This window comes from Cupressus sempervirens, chromosome 1 (genome assembly GCF_028749045.1).
Source record: "Cupressus sempervirens isolate cs-2001-9-10 chromosome 1, ASM2874904v1, whole genome shotgun sequence".
NCBI lineage: Eukaryota > Viridiplantae > Streptophyta > Pinopsida > Cupressales > Cupressaceae > Cupressus > Cupressus sempervirens.
Window position 1 is genome coordinate 50,676,967 of NC_143118.1, and position 22,817 is coordinate 50,699,783.

A 22,817-nucleotide genomic window follows, 5' to 3' on the forward strand; every position below is an offset into this window, starting at 1 on the left:
TACTTTTTTAGGCAAGAAAACACCTAGAACAAAGTCAATTTGATAACTAATAACTCTCCTAGGACGTAGAGTAGCTGGAGTACCATCACTCACTATGTCCTTGTACTTTTCAAGAAAAGTTTGGACTTTATTTGGTAAGGGTTCATTTGCTGCATTTTGTTTTGCTTAAGACCTCAGCACTATTGCAAAACTTTGACATTCCTCATCCTTATGGTCTTTAACAAACTCTTTCCCACTACAAAATAATACACTAGGCACTTTTGCTTGTGTTTTCTCTCCTTCCAATAAGGACTGAATTTTGAAGGTCTTTCCTCCTTTATTAAAAGTTATGGAATTTTTCTTACCATCATAAAAAAATTCCCTATCAAATTTCCAAGGCCTACCTAGCAAAAGATGACATGCATCCATAGGAAAAACATCACACAATAGTTTATCCTTGTAGCCTACTATGGAGAATTCCACCCAAGCTTGCTCATTCACCAAGATTTTTTTCCCTTGTTAAGCCAAGTAACCTTGTAAGGGATGTCATGAGGTATCTTTTTCAATTTAAAGTTATTAACAACCTCCTCTAATATTACAGTATCAGTAGAACTGGAATCAACCAATACTTTGCATACTTTTCCTAGGATTTTGCATTTTATCCTAAACAACGCCTTCCTATATTTAGGTTAATTAGGAGCTACTTGTTTGATCAATACTCTCCTAAATATTATTTTCTCACCTTTTTCAAACTCAATTTGGTCTACATCAGATTCCTTGCTACAATCCTCTTGCCCATGTGGAATTCTCTTGTCTTGATTGTAGGAAGAAGGCTTCTTTGGGCATTTGTAGGCTGGATGACCCAAGTGACCAAAGTTGTAAACTTTCATACTTGAAAAGTATGAATTGGATCTTCTTGATCGTCTCCCTCTACTTGATCCTCCTTGGTTGACTCTTCCTTTTGTGTAACCACCTCTTGAGGAGTTATCACTAGCTTGCTCTATAGGATTACTTTCACCTTGATTCTTCTACTCACTACCTCTACCTCGGTAGCCTCCTTTTTGTCCTCTTTGATTTCTTCCCTTGCCTCTATCCTTGAAGTTAGAATCTCCTTTCTTTTTTTTATTTTCCTCTATCAGTGCCCACAAACTCAACTCCTCTTGGATATTCCACTTTAAGCCACCTAGATATCTTGCCACTTTGATTGGCTCATCTTCTTGCTATTTGGATCTCAAACATAACCTTTGAAATTCTTTAGTATAAGAGGTCACACCTAGGTATTTTTGGTCCAATCCTTTCCTTCTCTTGTGAAGCTAAATTTCAAAGTCTTTAGGCAAAAAGTTCTCCTTTACTTTAGTGACCATTGCCTTCTAGTTAGCAATAGAAGTCTTACCCATGCTAATTTTTTCATCTTGTACATATTTCAACCATGTTATATTTGAGCCTCTAAGACTTGAATTAAAAAATTTAACCTTTTGTGCCTTTGATACCCCCTCAGACTCAAAATGGTTCTACATGCCATCTATCTAATCCATGACTGCATCTATGCCCATCTTTCCACTGAAAAGTGGTACACCTTCCAAAGCTTTTCCTCCTAGGGATTTGATAGGCTTCAAGAAGGGATCTTCATTCAAGATAGGGTCATGTTTAGGTATTATGTCCTCCTCTTCTATTTCCTTACCCCTTTTAGATTCTTGTTCTTCCTTTCTCTTGACTACTTCAACAAATGCATCTAGTTGCATCTTCACATCTGCTAGGGATTCTTCAAGAACTATGTTCTTCTCCCTTTGTTCATCAACTTCCTTGGCTAGTTCTATTTTTTTCACAATGCTTTCTTCTCCTACTGACTCACCAGTAGTTGCATACATCCACCAATTGTTCCCAAATCTTTAACTTTCTCTAATACCACTGTGATGTGACAACCAATATTGCTCACAAAATCTAAGCTCTCTAGGGTCTTATTAGTTCTTCCACCTAATAAAATAGGGCTTCTTTCACACACTATCTGTCTAAGGACTCTATCAAAGACATCCCACTTCTTCAACTACTGCACATCAACAGGTTAGTAACAAGATTGCTCAAACTTCCACAAACACACAAATAACCCCAATACTCCTTAGACCTTTCCATTTTTTCAAATGAATACTTAGGAATGACTTAGGTTACTCATCAACATAATACACCCAAAACAAGTGCAAAACCCTATTTGAGTTGTAATCCATAGGTTAATTTGTGCTTAGGTGCTTAGAAAATGGCTACAAGAATTAGCCCTCCAAATGCACAAAAGTTGAGAAATTTTGAAAAATCCCTTAAAAAAAGGGCAAAAAAATCACCTTTCTAGATACCCTTTTTGGAGTACTTGAAGATTTTGTAACTCTTAAGCCCCCAACTTGTTCATATAGCTCAAGCACAATTTTAGGCTTAATTTTAGGGTTTTAAGGATTTTTGTGCTATTTAGGTTTTAAACCTCCTAAAAATCCTTACCAAGACTCCTCCTCTAGATTGGAGTTATCACTCACCATATAATTACTCACCACATTATTGGATTGAAGAATTAGACCTTTCAATCCACTCCAAATGCTCTTTTTCAAATTTGTGATCCCTAACCAAACATAGTTTGCTTGCCTAGGGAATCACACTAAAAATGCTTGTCATAATTTGCATGGGCTCTCCTTTTCTATACATAATTTTAAATGAGTATAGTTCCAAATTCCAAGAGGCCATACATTTTATATGGTAGGAAATGACCCTAAGAGTCCATTTTGTGTTGGCTACCCAATTTAGAACATCAATCTGGTAACTTATGAAATATTTTATTGGAACACACAAAACTCTCTGTAACATCAAAAAAAATAAAAAAATAAATGAATTAAAACCACCAATAACACTTTCACCTCAAAAAACCCTAATTCTTATCTATACAAAGCATGAAAAAACACTCAAAGCAAGAAACTATTGTAATAAATAAAATGTTGATTACAATCTGTACATTATTATCTCTCCTTCTTCCAATCTTTTGAAAGGTTGAGTTTGAAATTATATAGGCTAGGTGTGGACCTTTCCAAGTAATTTTAGTTGTTGAAGGGCTCTCACAAAGAAAATTCTCTTTTTGCATAAAAGTTGCAAAAGTTGTCAATGAGAACTTTGCAAGAAATGAACAATTTTCACAATTTTGCAAATTATCTACCCAAACTTGTTCTAATTGCTACCAAAATTTACAAAAGGCATAATATGGATCCAAAATACCTAATAAGGACCCTAAAACTCTTTATTACCCTATTTGGCCCTCAAAATCCAAAAATGCTCTATTGAGCCAAACGAGCAATTTTGAGCAATTAGGAGCAATATTGCATTGTGGGGCTCTTCTAACCTATCTAACCACACCATAGGACCAAGTTGATCCTATTATTACTATATTTATGTGGCTAGAATCACTAAAATCCAAAAAACACCAAAGAAGCCTAGGTCTACCCTTTAGCCTACCTAAGTGTTCTTTCACTAGGAATTTTCAAATATGACTCCACATATGATCCAAATCATATTAGATAAGACCAAATGGAAGAAGGGAGATAATATCAAATTTAGATTAAAAGGAGGAATAAATATAATAAAATGTACAGTCTTTGGCCCTTAATAGGATAATATGAATGTGGAATTGAACTAATTTCTCAAAAAATGTAAATCTAGATGCTATGGAAAGACAATTATCCCAATTAGGATATAAATCTAGGGTAAATATATGAAATCTTGAAATAAAATGTAAATGAATAACCTAAAAATGTGTAGAGGAAGATGTATTTTTTCTCCCAAACTTTGAGATCTTAACTGTATTTGAATATCTATCTAGGGATCTTGGAATGAAATGACAAAAGGAACAACTCCATGAAATCTAAGACTAAAAGAATACATCAACTTTGGAATACATCAAAAAAATAGGTTGATGTAGTCCAAAAATCTCCAATGGTTGACTCTAAAAATATTGTGAACAATAGGTTCTAGATCTATAATCTTTTTTTCTCCCAACTTGCAAATCAACATAGATTAGAGAGGTTTGGGGGTTTTCTTAGGGGAACGATTGCCTTGGTCAAGCCATAGATTAAGGAATTAGCCATAATTGATAAATATAAATATAAAGGAAACAAGATAAATTTAAATATTCACCTTTCTTGTACAAACCCTTGTCAATAAGAGATGTGTCTTGATGCATGTTGTAGATCCTAAGTTCAATATGAATGATGCAGGATATCTCCACAATTGCAGTAGATCTACCATAGCGACATCATGGAGCCATGGATGTAAATGTGCATTAGTAAAAAATATAACAAATGACTCAATGTAGATATCATCCTTTGATGGACAACAATAAGATATATCATGAAGAGGAAATTCCCACAGAGAATCCTTGAATACATGAAGAAAAATTGCTTTCTTGCTTTCTTTCTTGAATTCCTTGTCTTGAATGCTTGAATGTCTTTAGAATGAGATGAGATATTATAATGAAGCCTCCAAGCCTCCTTATATACTATCTTTTTAGTGAGAAAATGACTCAAGCCAATGGGGGAGTAGAATTAATTAATTTGAAAACTCAAGGACTTTTGGGCCTTGAACTTTGCAACCACCAAGGACTAGTGATGCAACAAGAATTTGAGGGTACACCTATTGGAGGAAAATCCTTTTGGAGGAAAACTAGATCCTTGCATATAACGACACAATGGAAATACAACAATACAGAAATAATAATTCAAGATTTTATACCAAACCACAACTCTTTGTTCATAGATAACTACTTACATACAATATGCCTAACTCTAAGGCCTTTTGGGCTAGGAAAAAATAGAAAAACAATTACAATAATAGTTCTACAAGATTCAATAAGATCCAATTCACAATGCTAATCCCAACTAGTCCAAATTCACTCTCTAGTAGAAACCTCCAAGAAAATCTTACTTGTGCTTACAAGCCCAACCAAGGAATCTCCTAGTTTTTAAGTCGTAGCTACTAGCCCTTTCAATCTCACATCCTCTTCTCCAAGATGGATCACCATTATTCCTAAAGGCTCCACAAAATCCCTTATTTATACCCAACTAAGTGACAAGTCATTCTAGTTCATTACAAATTAAATTAAAACCCATATATTAAATATATGTTGAGCTACAAGTTGGCTACAACACAAATTAAATACCCAAAGTCAGCTCACAACATGAATTAAATACCCAACATTGGCTCATAGACAACTTGGCACCTACAAGAACAAAGACTAGACCAAGTATTAGGAAAACCAAGCCGAGCATCAACCAAACCACAAACATTGCTGAGCTCCAAGTGTATGCCAAGAAACCATCACATGTTGAGCACACAAAGAGTGTCAAGAAACCAACACATGCTGAGCTCCCAGTGTGTGCCAAGAAACCAACACATGCCAAGAACACAAAGAGTTTCAAGAACACAATACATTCCAAGAACTACATTAAATTTCAAGCAACCAAAATATGTTGAGCTCCATCAATGATCGAGCCACTTCAATAAATGAGAACCATTGTTTGGTGACCAAGTCCACAAATCTTAGCCAAAATACCTCCAATCATGTAGGATTGAAATAAACCCTTAAATGATCCTAAATCAAACACCTCAAGTTCCATCCTAGGTGTGATACATGTCTTCTTTCCATGCTAATCTATAACCTTCTTAGAATCCTTCAACTCAACTTGGCTACCTATACTTGAGTTCCTCCAACCAAGCTTTTCATTCTACAAATGAATCACGGAATGCTTCCTGCCCCGTTTCACAATATAAGTAGATTCTTGACACAATCATGCAGACCCCTCCAATCATCCTACCAAGGTGTACCAAGTAACAAATGACAACTATTTATGTCCACAATATAACACAACACTTGATCCTTATTGATGAAGGTTGCTCCCCTTAATACCATAAACATGTAACAGAAATAAAGAAACAACAACAAGTGCAAGAAAAAAATATGGACTTATTATTAGCACCACAAATTAAAAATTATAGAAGTCACAAGTACAATATCCTAATCCACATGGGTGCCTTCATTATAGTAATCTACAAGACTAAACTGCGAATTGAAAATTGCATGGTCAATTTTGTGTACCATTGAGAAATTAAGCCCTATGAATGCTTTTTAATGCATATGTACCTGGCTGTACCTTTGAGGCCCTTGAGGTATTTAATTTTTCTAACACCTTCCATTTAGCTCATTCACTTGTTCCATGATGATAAATTGACATTCTGAATCATTTGGCGAAGTCCTGTTTTGAGCAAATGTCAATTCTGCATTTTTACCCCAAGTGTCAAATAGCAACAAGAGGCTATGTTTGTGTGTGAATATCTCGCACCAAGAAATTTTTTGTGATTTTCTGCTTTAGGAGTGTTTAGTGTCCATAATTGAGAACCTATGTTTCATATTTTGAGTCATTTTGAGTCTATTTGACTAGGTTTTGAATCCCTCAAAGTTGGTAGTTTACTGTTGTCATGCTGATGCAAAATGTTCAAAATTCTAGGAAGCCTTGTTTGATGAGTTATAAATTTTGACCAATTGACCCAAATGCTAAAATTCCTTTTGTGTTGCATTTTAGATGTTAAATACTTGTTATGTTTCAAGTTTCAACTTTTGATGAATCCATTTGATTAGTTTTTGAATGCAATTCCAAATGTAATTTTTAGAGTTTTACTGGTGTCAGTATTTGTAGATTGTTTGGTACCCCTGTTTGGGACATCATAACTTGAGATCCATGATTGGTAAGATCAAATGGATTGTACCCCTATTTTTTCCTCTAAAAATAGTATAAGTGTGTCAGTTTGCAAATCATGAAGAACCCATCTACACACTTTTGTAGGTCAATTCCATTTGCAAAACTCACTTTTTGCCATTATTTCCAGTTTGCAAACTCTGAGTAGCCTACTTTGAACACTTGCCAACTGTGTCCTATTATTCATCATGAGCCCAAATCATAGATTCATATTCTCCTCATGACAAAGAGCCAATGCCCTAGTTTTTATCTTCCCAAGTGTTAGTTTACCTAGTTTTTGAATTTGATTCTGAACCCATTTTAGTGTTTTTTGACATGTTTTCTTGTAGGAAGTTCTGAAACATCAACTTTGACAATGAATATCTTTTGACTCAAATTTTTCATTAGATGAGATTTGACAGGGTAAAAGAATGCAGAACAAAGATTCAATGTGCCAGATTTCAAAGCTCGATTAGGTGTTTAGGATAGTTTTTAAGGCCGGTCAAAGGACCTCCTAACACAAAATTGACAGTTTGTGGAAAGATGTAAAATGAGCTTCTAATTCACTTTCAGTGGTTGAATTTGTTTCAAATGAGTGCCAGAGGGTGAATAAGTTAGTTTTATAGTTCAATCTTTTGGAAATGAAATTTTTTTAGTCGAACCCATTTTGGGGCCCAGCGAAATTTGCCAAAATATTAAATGAGGCATGAAATCTTATCAATCAGAAGGATTCCATTAAAGAAAGATCAAATCCAAGGGTGAGGGAGAAATCTTTCTTGCTTCAAGATGAGATTTCAATAATACTCTATCAATGGAAAGGGGCCTAGGATTTTTGTGATATATGTTTCTAGCATGTTCTCCATATTTTCTTGGTCAGATAATAAGTAGAAATTCAATGTGCATATTACTTTTTCCCTACATTTGACTAGATTGAGAATGAAGTTAAAAAGGTTTGTTATCAAAGTGGAAATGAATTCAATTGTAGAGGGCTCACTATAAGATTTCCTTATGGTGTTGTTGGCTATGGTGGGCATTATCATTCAATCCTTCTTTTGTCATACACCAAGCATCAAGGTGGTTATTCCTCAGAGCCCCATGTAAGAAAAAGGTCTACTTCTTGCATCAATACGTGATCCAAATTTTGTTGTCTTTTTTGAGCCTAAATGGTTGTATCTATTGGTAGTAGAAGGGTTTCTTGAGTAGGATTATACACTGCCATTGTCGCAAGTAGAGGTGATTAATGAGGGGATAGATGCATATATGGTAATAAATTAAACTTCACATCTAATCTACCCATGTATACAGGCTGGTTGATTAACTATCAGCTGACCTATGCTTGGTCAAGGGAATGAAAAAACTAGCCACAACATTAAAGAAGACATCCAAAACATTGAAGCTCATGCCAAAGAGTAGGATTCCAATATTTTGATCCCAAGGGAAGAGCTATTTTGGAATGAAAAAGAGGAAGAACAAGGGCTTGATGAAAAGAAGATAAGCCACATTTTTCTAAAGCCACCTTTTAAGACCACGTAGCATGTAAGGAACAACACACACCATCCAATAAAAGAAGGCTAAAACCCATGGTAGGGGATGTGTAAAGGGAATACTCCACGCAAGTTTAAATAAACTTACAACTTCAATCAAATGGAGATAGATCAAACACTCAACACATAGTTTCAAAGAATAGTCATGCCAAAACATTGAAAGACAGCACCATAAAGAGGATCATCCATGCATTTTAAAAGAGATACACCCATAGTTAATCAGTAGTAGAGCCTCATGCAAATGGTCAAAAGGAAAATATTTTAAAGAAAATCAACTCCATGCTAAAATGGAGCAAGAAGAGCCTGTGCTAAAAAACTAGTCACCATGTTAGAGGAAATGTGCCAAAGTCAAAGCAAATATACACCTATGCATAGAGAAGAACCCATGCTAATTCAAAGCATAGAAGCTGTGGCAATTAAAATGGAAATAAAAAGCCGTAGGCACAGGTAAAAGCAACACACATGCATGCATTAAAAAAGGAAGAGAAAGTTCAAACAAATATCCCACATTCAATGTGGGTAAAATTTTTCAAATCTTTAAATACCTTCTCACACAAAAGGTAAAATCCATTAAAGAAAGGGCCTTTTGAAAGGCAAGGCTATGACATGCGCAGGTGGGTCCTAGATGATGATGAGTTGGACATTGACAAAGCATAAATTTTGAACGGTCAAGCATATTAAAGATGATGACATCAGCATTGCAAGTCACCAAAAAATTGAGGAATCTGGAATGTTGCTACCTCGCTAGTTAGAAAGTCCCAAGGTTTCTAGCTAGCGACATAGCGAATCGCTAAAAACCTTAGGAATCCAACAAAAGTCAAACACAGTGTGGGTCTCACTATAGATTTGACAGCGAATCAGGTAGCACCAAGTGGTAGCTGGCAAGATGATGAGATGATGATGTGGAGTGCTAGATCAACTGCAAAGTGCCATGTGGCACAATTTCCAAGGAAACTTGTGATGTGGAAAGAAAGTCTAAAAAATGTACCAAATTGTGCCCCATGGTAGATCTAAGGAATGTCACTATATAGCCAAAGTGAAGTTTCTCACCTACTAGTATAGTGATGTATACCAAGTATGATGTGGCAATGACAAAGATGAATGAGGTGATGCCATGTGGCACTAGCTATGCAGGTTCAAGCCAATCACATCTTGACACATGTCATGGGGCTAGTCAACAAGTTTTACCTAGATAGAAAATGATGGGGAATTTTCAAATTTTCAAATTTCAATATTTTATTATTTCTCCCTCAAATTCATGTGGAGGATTTTCTTTAAATAAAGTTTGAACCGATGATATAGTTTTAACTTTTTAAAATTCAAATATTTGTGCAATATTGCCATGGAGACATAAATAGAGGTATAATCTTCAAAGGGCCACAATTGGATGAATTTTTAACCAAAATGGGCACTCCAATATACCACCAAAACTAGAGCAAGATGAACTTTCCAAATCTGAAGTCATTTTTTGCACAGGTACTCGGTTCAGTCTATAAGTCTATTTTTTATTCTTAGGGCCTTGGCAGTAGAACAACCAAATTTGACCATTGCATAGAAAAGTTTGTTAAAGAGAAGATTTGAAGACTTTTTGAAACTTGATTGTGGTAAAAATAAGATGGAAAAGATTATCTTGCATTCTGAAGGCCATATTCAACCAATTTTTACTTTTACCATGAGTTCAATTTTAGCATCAAAAATTAGTTATGATGGTGAATCAAATATCTAGGATTCTTCATGCCTTTAAGAGCCAGATTGATGGGGATTTGATGTGAAGTTATAGAGAGAAGGTAGAGAGAGGCTTTTTCAATTTTATGGGAAGGAATTCTAAAGGGACACTTGTTAGTTGTAGATTCAATTCGAGAATTGCTTCTTTTCTATATCTTTCTTCCTTCTTCTCTTTTGCAAGCTTGTTGGCAGTTTACTCTAGGTAATACTAGCAGGATTCTAGTGTTTTACTCTTGAAACCAGGGATTGTAGATGGTTTTGCTTCCTATCTATTGAGCTATGCTCTAACAGTGAAGGCCACACATCCACCTCTTCTATAGATTTTTAGTTCATTCTCATGTGTTTTTTTCTAAGATAAATGGAGATTGATGTTGTATTATGTGAATTATTTAAAGTTTCATTTAGTATTACTAGTTCATGTATTCAATCTTTCCGTGGATGAATATAAAAGGGGATTTACATGAATTATCTAAGTTCTCTTATTTTGTCTCCTAATTCTTCATATGTAATTAACTTTGTGATTAAATGGATAAGGTTCATTTGATTTAAGGCAACTTGGATGAGTTGTCTATCAGATCTATTGTTGCTTTTGACTCAAGGAGTTAAGTAAATACTTCAGTGTTTTGATAGGGTTTCTAGGTGTATGAAGGGGATATTGCATAAGAATGGGATTTGGGGATTTCAGTTGATAAACTTGATTGTAATGCAAACAAGTTAGGTCATCCTACTAGTAATGACTTTATGTTTCAATGGATAAGATACTGATCACTAAATCAGATGCAAGTTGATATGAATGTCATTTGCACAAAATCTTTTATTTAAAATAAATTCAATATTTCATGTTTTGTAGTGGGATTAAAAGAATTAACCCTCACTAAACTTATGAGATTCATAGATTTGCATTTAGCTGCTATAAATTTGTGTCATTTCATGAGTTATTAGGATATATAAGAGTTTTCATTTGTAGAAAATAGGTTTAGATTTATGTTTTAAATGCACTAGTACCATATCTTAGAACTTCAAGGTAAACCCACCTAAGTCTTGTAGAGCTTGAAGTGAAGAAGGGTCAAGCCTTATAGTTGGCCCAAGACTGAAGTCAAATGCATTCATCATAGGAATTTGCTAGCCTTAGATGCATTTGTCTAGTTTCTTGGTTGTTTGTAAAACTGTTAAATTAGGAGCCAACACAATGGTGACTCTGTTGGGGAGTCTATGAAAGAATTCATTGATAAGGAGTTGGAAATCTCTGATACATTGTGCATATTCAGTTTTGTATGCAAGGTTTCATGCACCCCAGTAAGTTTTATCCCTTTATGGTAGTATGTTGCGAGAATTGGATTTAAAGTGTGTTTTATGAATGCCATAAGTTTGTATTCAATCAGTTTGGTCTCTACAAGTGCTATTATAAAGTTTCAGGGTCAAAGGATTGATCAATATCTTGTTCTCTTTTCAAAATATTTGAGGATTTGCAAGTTTGTTTCATGTTGGAAGTATGGTTTAGAATTAGATCAGTAATAATTTGTGTTTCAAAATCTTTTTCTCACAATGGTGAGTGGCGACTCTATCTCTGCAACTAGTGGTTTTTAATTGTAAGTGTATTCTGTTGAGGGCTTTTAGTACATTGTGGGGTAGATCTAAATTTGTTGTTGAAATTCTTGTTTGAAAAGAGAAGTGTAGTCCTGATCTGATGATGTTGAGAGAGTTGTGTTTCAGCTCTATATAGAGGTTTCAATTTCAAGATAAATTTGAAGAGGGTTTCTTCTACCTACTATTGTTTCAAATTAGTTTGTAGTTCTGTTCAAATATAATGCAATTCATGTCTCACTTAATGTGAGTGGTGACTTGAAGTTAATCTCTATACCAGTGTAGTTCTATGCATGAATTATGATCAGTTGCTATAGGAGAAGAACAAATTTGAAGAGGTTGAAAAATCTAAATGGTTGCAAGATTTTTGGTGTGTTGATTCAAAAAGTTCAGTAAGGATTTGATAAAACTTTGGGTCTACTATTGTAAAAGGTAGATAGAGAAATTTCAGCCATCTAAATCTTGAGGTATTCTCATTTTCATGTATTTTCTTTTCATGAAAATTGATTGTGAAAAGTGTATTCTCCATCAAGTGAAATTTAGCACAAAGAAGAGGAGAATAGTTTTAAGGTTTTATACACTTCATTAGATCAAGTTTTAGCTGGTTGTATTTAAGTTTGTGAAGTGTGTTTGAAGATGAGATTGGTAGAAGGGTATAGATCTACTACAATTAATGAATACTAAAAGTAATCTTGTTGATTGAGCTTTAAGTTTAAAGGATGTCAAGATTCTTTTCACCTAAGATGTAGCTGATTAGTGCAGTTCCTGGATCCATTTCTACCAAGCAGTATATGCCATTAAGTTTTAATGGTATTCATGGTTTCCCAAATATCATTCCTAATGATATTAGGAAATGTTTTCCTAAGTTTAATGGGAACCATTTTGTTTCAGCTAGTCATCATGTTGAATTATTCATTGATTTGATGGGTGACTATGAGATTGCTCATGAGGATGTGTACATGAAGCTATTTGTTCAAACCTTAGAAGGTGATGCTAGAAACTAGTTTTGTTTTCTACTAGCATGTTTCATTTCATCTTGGAGTGAGTTGCATTCTTCCTTCATGGAGCAATTTGGAGAATGGGTAAGCGTGTTTGATTCTTATGATAAGTTTTTTAGGATTCACATTGAGGATGGTGAACTTGTGCCTCAATTCAATATCAAATTTGCTAGATTTTTGAATGATATCCCTGAGGGTTATAGACCTAATGATGAAATGTGTCTAGCTATTTACTTCAGTGTATTTGATTAAAAAATAAATTTTCTACGAAGCGATAAAGAACCACAAACATTATATCAAGATTTTATGACTGCTAGAGATATTGAGAATAATTATAAGTATGGACTGATGACAAGTGCTTTTTCTATGAATGATTGCCGGTATAATGGTCATGAAATAAAATTTGAATATGGTGTTGATGCTTCACTTTCAAACAAGCATATGAATACCCTTGCTGTAGGTTTTAATCAAGTGGAAAATTTAGATTAGAATATGTGTATAAGTAAGGTTAATTTGGTTACAAATGAAGACACACATGTTCATGATGCTACAGAAATAGAATGTATCTCATACTTTGATAGGGATTAGCACTATGTTGATTTTATGAATTATGGTTTAGTTACAACAGTAAGTTCTTCTTAAGATGATTATATGTATGATTATGTAACTAACACTTCAAAGTTTGAGGTTGTTGCACCTATATCTCAATCTTGTGCAAGTGGGGAGACTGAGAGTTATCTCTCTAATCATTAACTTGATGTTCTTGATCTAACATGCCATGGAGAGATAACACATGACAAAGAATGCGAGTCACAATTATATCGGTCATAGTCAAAAGAACAAAGTGCATATATTTCTAATGTTGTAGCAATAGATGGTAAGATGTATTTTCTTGATCAGAAAGATAGGCAAGAAATGAATTATCTTATTGAGAGATTGCATTATGTTGAGAATAATATAAAGGTTGAAGAGGAAAGATATGCATCTCAATGTGGGTACAAAAAAGCTGAAAGTCATCTTCCAAGTGATGATAATGAAGTTGTTGATCTGATGTATAATCAAGAAGCATCATATGAAGGAGATGATGAGAGTGGTTACTCAAATCACAGTAAGGAAAATGACACAATATGTTCACCTTCATATGAGTCTGATGTTGATTGGGAAGAAGAAAGAAATGATGGCAGTAAACTTTCATCTGAAGGTGAAGGTATGACTTCTTTTTTTTGAATCTGAAAAGGAAAGTGCATCTAAATTTTTGTGTCATACAAATCAATTAGCTAATGAAGAATTTAAGAGTGATTTGTCCTCAAGGTATGAAGATAAACAAATGTTGAGTCTAGTTAATGTTAATGATTTTGAAGACTTTAGTAAAAGGTTATCAAGTGATTTTACATTAGACAGTCAAATTCCAACATGTAGTGAGTGGTTTAGGAATGATTTAAGGTCTGTTCATAATGGTTATCCTAAACAAGCTAATGAAGAGGATGTGATGATGGAAACTATATGTTTGGTAGAAGAAATAGAAAGGGAGTCTTCATGTAGTTCTGACTTTTATTTAGACGTTGAGAGTTTCCAAGAGGATAAAGTGGTTAGTGAATTTAAAGTATATGATAATGCTTTATATGATAAAGCTTGTGATGATGAGAAACCCATGTTTTGTCCAAATGTTCAAAGAGGATCCCTGCATGGAGTTATCAACCCTTTTTTTGAAGAAGAGGTGGAGGTTTCAGAGTTAGCTGGGTTGGATGCAAATGGTGATACACTCTCATACTATTGTAATAGATTAGAATATTCTTCTTCCATTTTTTATATTGAATCTACTAATGATGTTACATTTTTTAAATTTGAAGATGAAGTGTTCGATTAAGTTGTCTTTGAAGAGAAATTGACACTTCATGGTAAGTTCTATGATGATTCAAATGAGGTAAAAGCCAATCAGCAATTCGATTATGAAAATACATTAGAAGGTTATGAAATATTTTCAGATTGTGATGATGATGTTATGTGTGAATATGAATCTGATTGCTCATTTGGTATTCAGCCAGCAACACTTGAAGAAATGCAAAGTCAAGGTGACACTAGTACATTTGAGACCATTTTTTGACCATTATTGGTCAAAAATTTGACCCAATTTTTTATGAAACTTTGACCAACTTTGACCAACCCATTGGTCAGAAATTTTTTGGTCAAAATTTTGACCAACCAATAGGTTGGTCATAATTTTGACCAAAACATTGGTCAAAACACTTCCATAGCCATGGTGCAAGTTCTGCCAAGAACTGGTTGAAATTTTGACCAATCAAGGTAGAAAATTTCAACCAATAAATGTAAAAATTTCAACCAATGAAGGTAGAAAATTTTGACCAATAAAGGTAGAAATTTCGACCAATGAAGGTAGAAAATTTTGACCAATACAGGTAGAAATTTTGACCAATGAAGGTAGAAAATTTTGACCAATGAAGGTAAAAAATTTTGACCAATGAAGGTAGAAATTTCGACCAATGAAGGTCAAAAATTTTGACCAATGAAGGTAGAAATTTTGACCACTGAAGGTAGAAGTTTCTGCCAACACTTGGATGTAATTTTTTTTTTAGGCAATCTATAAAACAGCTCACATCCCTATGTATGATATGACATTTTGCATGCATCTTGTACTCTCTCATCCGGCTGATGATGGATTACGGAGAGTGATCTAAAATGATGATTCTAAAAAAAACACACAATCAAATCCAAAATGAACTTGCATTACAAATGGATTGTGAAAATATGATATTGTTAATTTTGCATGCATGTCTACCAGGACAATCACAACTTAAACATATAAATAGAGAGTGTAGGATGCATGCAAAATGTCACATCATATGCAAGGATGTGAACTATTTTATAGAATGACTAAAAAACATCGACTGTAACTAATCAAACTATCGTAAAAACCAATAGTAACTAATATGTTTCTTCATTAATATGCCCAATACAATAAGAAAACTTGGCAACTATGCACAACAAGTTATACGCTAAAAGGAAATAATTTAGGAGATACAAAATTTGAACAACCATATGTTAAGATTCTACAATTTGTATCACTTGCCTAAGTCTGATAGTTGAGAATAAGTTCATCATCCTCCCTATAGTATGTTTCGATGGCTTGCACATCCACAAAAGTTCTAGTGTCTCAAATTTGTAGAATATGAATTTTTTGGTAGCGAATGGACATGATTGACAATAAATCATCATATAAAAGGACTCCCATGTGAAGCATGAATAGCAAAGGAAATGAATATGGGTGATAGGGAAGAGAATTCAATAATAGAGGCTCTTAACTTTAGTTATAGTCATGATATGGGTGATGCACAACTACCTCCTAGATTCATGTTCCATCCCACTGATGAAGAGTTCATAACACATTATCTCATTAGAAAGTTTTTTGATAGCAATTTCACAGGAAGGGCCATTGCTGAAGCGGACCTCAATAAGTGTGAGCCTCAAAGAGGGTTCAATTCCCTCCTTTATTATTCACTATGTGTATAATACACACTAATAAATTATAGTTTATACTCTCAAAATTTTCCTAATCAGAAGGCCCAGAGCTGGGACCCCAACACTTATGATCCATTAAAAATATTGGATTTAGTTATTGTGCCAAAAAAGTAACTTTCAAGGGATATTCCAAATATATATATAGAATGAAAACACTCCAAAAGTGTAGAACCATATCCTTTATAAATCCATTATACTTTTGTTGTATAAGAAAAGTTATAGCTTGACATGTAAAACCTACTCATAATGACCTATATTGCCATTGGAGGGTCCCATATTTCTATCCCTTTACAATACCTTAGGCTAGTAAATAGGAGTTCTTCTCAAGTGTGCAACCAATAGAGCCCAATAGCTTTAGCACGTATTTAGTTTAGAGTTCATCACGAGACCTGTTGTACCTATAGATTTATCTATATAACATATATATATATATCTAGTGATAAGTAGATTAAATCTTGGATTTCTATATCACTAAATCAAAATGGTATCATAGAAGATGATGTCCAACAAGGATAACTACAACATTCCAAGGTGATCTACAGAGGTTTGGTCATCAAATAGTAATAAGCCATCACAATTGTAGATTGTGCTGGCTTGACCAACTTCTTGCACTAATATCAGCATAAATGAAGAAAACCCAATCTGAGGAAGAAATGTTTGCTTCTAAGAAATCCAAGATTAACTAGCTGATTGTTTTGTAGATTAGGAAAAAAAATCATATCAATGTTCTAAACATGATAAGGGCAACAATGCCTAGGAAAAAGGACTAGAATGATGAGAAATTTGAAATTTTCCTATTCTAGAGAAAAAATGCATCTCCTCTTTCAATCTTAAAGTTTAGTTAGATAGCTCAAAAGTTAGGAATGATTAGCAATGCAAGTGTAGCAAGCTACCCCATGTGGGTGTACATTTTCGAACTTAAATGAACCCTTATTAGGTGTAAGAGCCTATTGTTTTCTAAGAAATGCATGCCAAGAATTAGCAATAATCCAGTATCTGTGCAAATACCTGCTTCCTTTCTTTGAACCAGAAGCCCCATCTTTGGATGACACACTTGTTATTATGAAATAAATAGAAAAACCCCTTTGTTAACAAGGTGGAAATAGACCAATTAGGCAACAAAAGACCTAAGTACATATTCACACAAACCTTTAGTTCCAGCCTTTGATTGATCATCAGGATTGATAGTTCCTCAGCGTACAAATGCTTTGCCACCAGGTACATCATCTACCTTGAAAGATTCCAAAAACTCTTCATATAAGTGAGCTCCTTCTTCATCTGCTCTCTACAAAGCAAGAAAAAATCATACAAGATAACTTAACAAGGAGATTATATAATCAAGAAAAAAAAAATTGTTCATGAATAAATCTCAAAGTCAATGATATGTACCTTTTTCTTAGCCTCCTCTTCTTCTCTATGCTTTTGAAATGGGGTCTTCTTCTGAATCACAAAGAATGAAGTCATCTTCTCATCAAATGGTATCTGTTGAAAACATGGCTATTTAAGAACAAGTAGATTTCCACAATCCAAGAGATATTTGCAACTTGTTGATTGTGTAATTATTTTTGCATCAACCTTTCAGATAGTAATGACTAAAGTCTCTTCACCTCATTTTTGAGCTCCAAATCTAGCAACAAAAACATAATGGAAGGTTTTGTCACATAAGTAAATCTCTGCCTTACATATAGCAATTAGATGCATCTGCAATATATCATAATACCAAGACTAAGCTTAATAGTTACAAAAAAAAATTCACACTGATAGATAGCTCATGACCTCTGCTTCCAGAATTCCTCCTCCTTTGAACAATGTTAAGTAAATGAGCAAGGAGACTATCCTCCTAGTCTTTGATCTAATCATTATAACCATTGGATTGGATGGAGCTTTGAACATTTTTCAGCACCTTCAGAAGAGAATCGTTATTCCCAAAAAAATGTGATCAAAGGATGATTTATTCCATTTCTTCATGTTGGGTTTCACAAAGCTAAGTTTCTTGACTAATATATACATTGTAGTATCATCAATATTGATGCTTTGGCTACCTTTAACCTATTTTTGTCATCAGGGAGCTTCAACCACATCTTTTCAAAGTGGAAAGGGATGACCTTCCTAAGATCTCCAACTAGAAAATGATGGGGAAGTGGTCAAAGTCAATGAGAGAGATAAAAGAGAGCATGCATTAGACATTAACCATTCAGGAAAAAACAAAGCATGATCTAATCTAACTTAGATATGATCAATTTCAACCCTTCTATTTGATAATGTCTAAGAGCCACTCTAAATGTCCAAATCTAAAAGAGCATGATCTTGAATGAAATCCATTAAATAAAAATGGCTATCAATTGGATCTGTGAACCTCTCATCTGTCCCATATCTTCCAATGGACTATTCAACTCTACAATAACCATCCAACACACATTAGGTTCAAAAGATCTGATATAGATGTTAGACAAGCCATCCCCAAGTTCAATCTTTGCCTATCATTTAATAATTACGACACACCAAAAATTAGATATACTAATTTCTTATGGAAGTACTATGCTTGAACTCTATATGATTCTTTCATAATTTAATACACAAATAGACTTCATTTGGGTGGGTCCAAACCTTGATCTTTTGGTGTTCTTCATTCTTTGGATCAAAAGAGTCAGTCATACACCACTCATATGCTACAAATAGTTGACCAGGCTTAAGTACTCTTCTTATCTCTTTATAGTAGTCAACCTTACTCACTAGTTACATAAAGTTTGTGAGTATCGAGAACAAGGCATACAAGTGTAGAATACTATAACAACTAAATGAGACACTTATGTCATCTTCTCAGCCAGTTACAAAAAAACATTTCATGATGAAGCATAAATTGCTACAAATATGCGTATCTTAATCAATGGATAAATTTTGCATACTTACCAAATCTGGGGAATGACAAGTAGCCTTAATTGCATATATTGCATCAAAAGAATCATTTGCAAAAGGAATCTTCATGAAATCTCCCTACAAATCATATATCACAAATCAATTCTCAAAGAAATATACTTTCATGACAAATGTTTAAAGAAAGCAGTTAACTGGTAATGAGCAATCTTCAAGCACTTCGATGTTGATGTGTGTATATATCATTTTTTCACCAATGAGAATTAAGTTGACTTGAACCTCTAATCTATGATGAAACTAGTACATTAATAATCTCTAATTTAAATTCAATTGTTGAATGACACTGAGAACTTTGTGCACATGTTATAGAAAAACTTGAATGGTGCAAAGGCTTGTGCAACAGACAGAGGTCTACGTAGAGAATTGAACAATGATCAAAAACCATTCACCTTGTGTAATAGTGCTAACAAATTGTACAGATCATGTAGAAGCTCTATTAGTAACACACAAATTGAATTGTTTTCCTGAGCTAACACAAGGCACACATAAAATTCTAATTGAAAGCATAATAGAAGGGCAATAGATACAAGCCTTGAATTTGTTTGATGTGTATCTATTGAAAAATGTTCTAGAAATTTGCTAAAAGATAGATCAAGCCATATAAAAAGGAGAAGCCTTTCCTTGCTCCATTTTTTCACAAGAAGTCAACTTATTGAAGTAGATTAAAAATTAAAGAAGTAAGAAACTTTGAGTGCAAAATCAAGAGAAATTCAGAGAAATGGTCTAGGCAATCTAAGAATATGCTTTGTTGAGAACGATGGACTCTCCAACACAAGGAATGAAGTTGAAAGTAAAACCACATGCAAAGAGGGTCAACTTGGTCCCAAAAATAGGAAGAAGACCAAAAAATGATAGTATAATCCACTCAAACTAAAACAAGAGATAGCCAAAGTTCTAGTCAAGAAGCTATCTAGGGTGCAAAAATGTGTGAGAAACTATAGGACCAAATAAAATTAATTCCAATTTCTAACTTTGACATTATAGTTTTGTGTGCTTGCTTCTAATATTATTATTATAATTACTAGTTTGGAGTGAGATTCAACATTGTTTGTCTTGTTACTTGTATAGAACTACTGAGAGTATGCAAGATGGTTGATGAGCAGCTATCCAAATAAGTATGATTATGACCATTTCCATGGCAAACACCAAAAGATGTTGCTATGAGGGAAAATCTTTGAAGGATACACGATACTGATATTAATAAAAAATAATTTATTAGTCATATTCTAATTTACATGGTAGAATGATCATACTGGTTGAGGCAAACATGCATTCCTTGTGTATGCAAGAGAGTTACCAATTTCTCTTTAAATTAGAGTCATCCTATCTCATAGGCTTCAAGGTTGCAAACCCCATATTTGTAACCTATTTTATTCTTCTGACAGACGCTTAGCTAGTGTCTACCAGGTTTCTATGAATCAAGGTATCAAGTTGTGGCTATTACATCTTGTTCTCAGAAAAAGACTTTATTCAAACACCTGATGGGGCACAAGAAATATCTTGAAGGACTATAAGAGCTGACAAAAACTTGTGTTCAAAAGCATAATTTAGTGCATAGTCAAAATGGAGATAGTAGGCTATTGAACACAAAATGATAGTAAGCATGTAAAAGGAAAATCAAAGTGGAATCAAAGGTCTTATACATCCTAGGGCATCTCAAAATAAAAATAGATAAGTAGAAATATCACTATAGGAAAATCAATGTAAAATAGTACAAAAAAATGATGGGCTAAAGACAACCTAGAGTTAGCTGATTATAAATATCTAATTCATTTTGTTTATATGTAGAATATTTACAAAAAATTGTATATACTTAAGATAACTAGGTGTGATAAAGGACATACCCTATGGCTTGGACATCAAGCATCTGCCCATGACATTTTCCTAGGAGCTCCACAACAACATCCACATATGTTTTTGGTACTTCAACAATAACAATCTACATTTCATTATTTCTAACATATGAGAAGTAATGTTTGATATTGAAAATGCATATAATATATACTGCTATCATCTTTTCATCATTTTACTCTTTATAGGATTCCACAATCATCAATAGAAATCCAGGATGATGAGGATAGTATTGTACCTCATAGGGTTCAAACAATTTATCATTAACTTTTTTATTTATAACTTTAGGTGGGCCTACCATAAACTCAAATCCTTCCCTCTTCCTACAAGATCAAAATGTCAAAATAATTGTCAAAGGTTCCTTTTGATTGTAAGATTTTTAAGATAAATAGTTGCATAGTGATAAGAAACTAGCTCCATAATTATAAATGTGTTGCAGCTTGCAAAACATATTATTGTAATTAACCATATCCAGCTTGGAGAAAATAAAAATCCATATACACCTACATGTTCTCAATTAGCATTGTTATATGCAATGTACCCCTCCCACTAACAATGAATGTATTGGCTATTTTCCCATCTTCAACTTTCATTTCCAAATTCCTTTCAAGTTCATGATAAAGATGCTCCCTAATTTTTTTGTTTGTCATATGTTTCCCCTAAAAAATTGTTCAAAGGAAAAATGAATTAGCTTGATCAATAGAAGTGTCTATGATAAGTACATAAACACTATTTGACTTAATCAAGGAGCAAACCTCATGCCCAACAAATGGCGAAGTGTTGATTGCAAATGCCATTTTCACAATAGGTTGTTCAATTTTAATTCTAGGCAAAGTTGAGCCATTAACTTTATCTACCAGAGTTCCAGCAATCTGTATTGAACATAGTACATAACCAAAAACTATACATTTCAATATTACCTTGAAAATTACTCAAAAGAAATGCTTCACGATGGACAAGATTAGAAATGAAAATTAGGTATATTTAATGGATGAATAGAGGAACATATATACATACAAGGACATCATTTATACCATAGACAACACAAATATCTCTAGCTTTGACCATTTCAGCTGGAAGTTTTGTAAAATTTTCATACACAAATAGTTCACTGACTTTACCCAACCTAAATTTTTCATCTGATGAATACACTTGTAGAATTTTCTATTAAGAAGAGCTACAATTAAATTTATAACTTAAATACCTGATTAAGACCTCTTAAAAATCAGATGAACAGAGAAAATAATGTTAGACCAATAGGAAAATAGTATTAGAAAGGTAAAATAAATGTAAACAATAAGAAAAGAAATATTATCTCAGCAAATATCTTCAAGTTCACATATACTATGACATTTGTGAAAAGATTTCTAAAATATTCATAACACAACTAGTGTTGTTACTACCATCCAATTTTTCTTAGCATAACATATATGGCCTTGGTTTGTCCATTTGACCCATTCATGGCATTCAAGTAACATTTCTATTGAATGAAAATAAATACATCAATTTACAAAATAATTTTGATTTGAAATAGGAATATAAAATCCTTTCTTTCTTTTGAGCTTCACTTAGAAGTTGGAAATGAATTACTAGAAGTCATAATTTGGTAACAAGAAAAGCTTCTTTGTAAGCATCCTTTAAAACTAAGAGTTGAAGAGATTGTTGAAAGATGTAATTTTAAGAAACAAATGATTGAACAAGAAATCAAGTAAAACAACCTTAACAAAAAAGTACAGCATAATACATTACTCATACGGAATAGACCCTAGAAGCCAAAGTGTAGCAGTGGAAAATATGTTTTAAGATAAGTTTCTATGGAATAGATTATAAATTATAATGTTCACCTTTTGCAATAAAAAGGCTAAAAAAGAGTAGCCAATAGTTAGCCTAGTCTGTAGATTTACAATTGC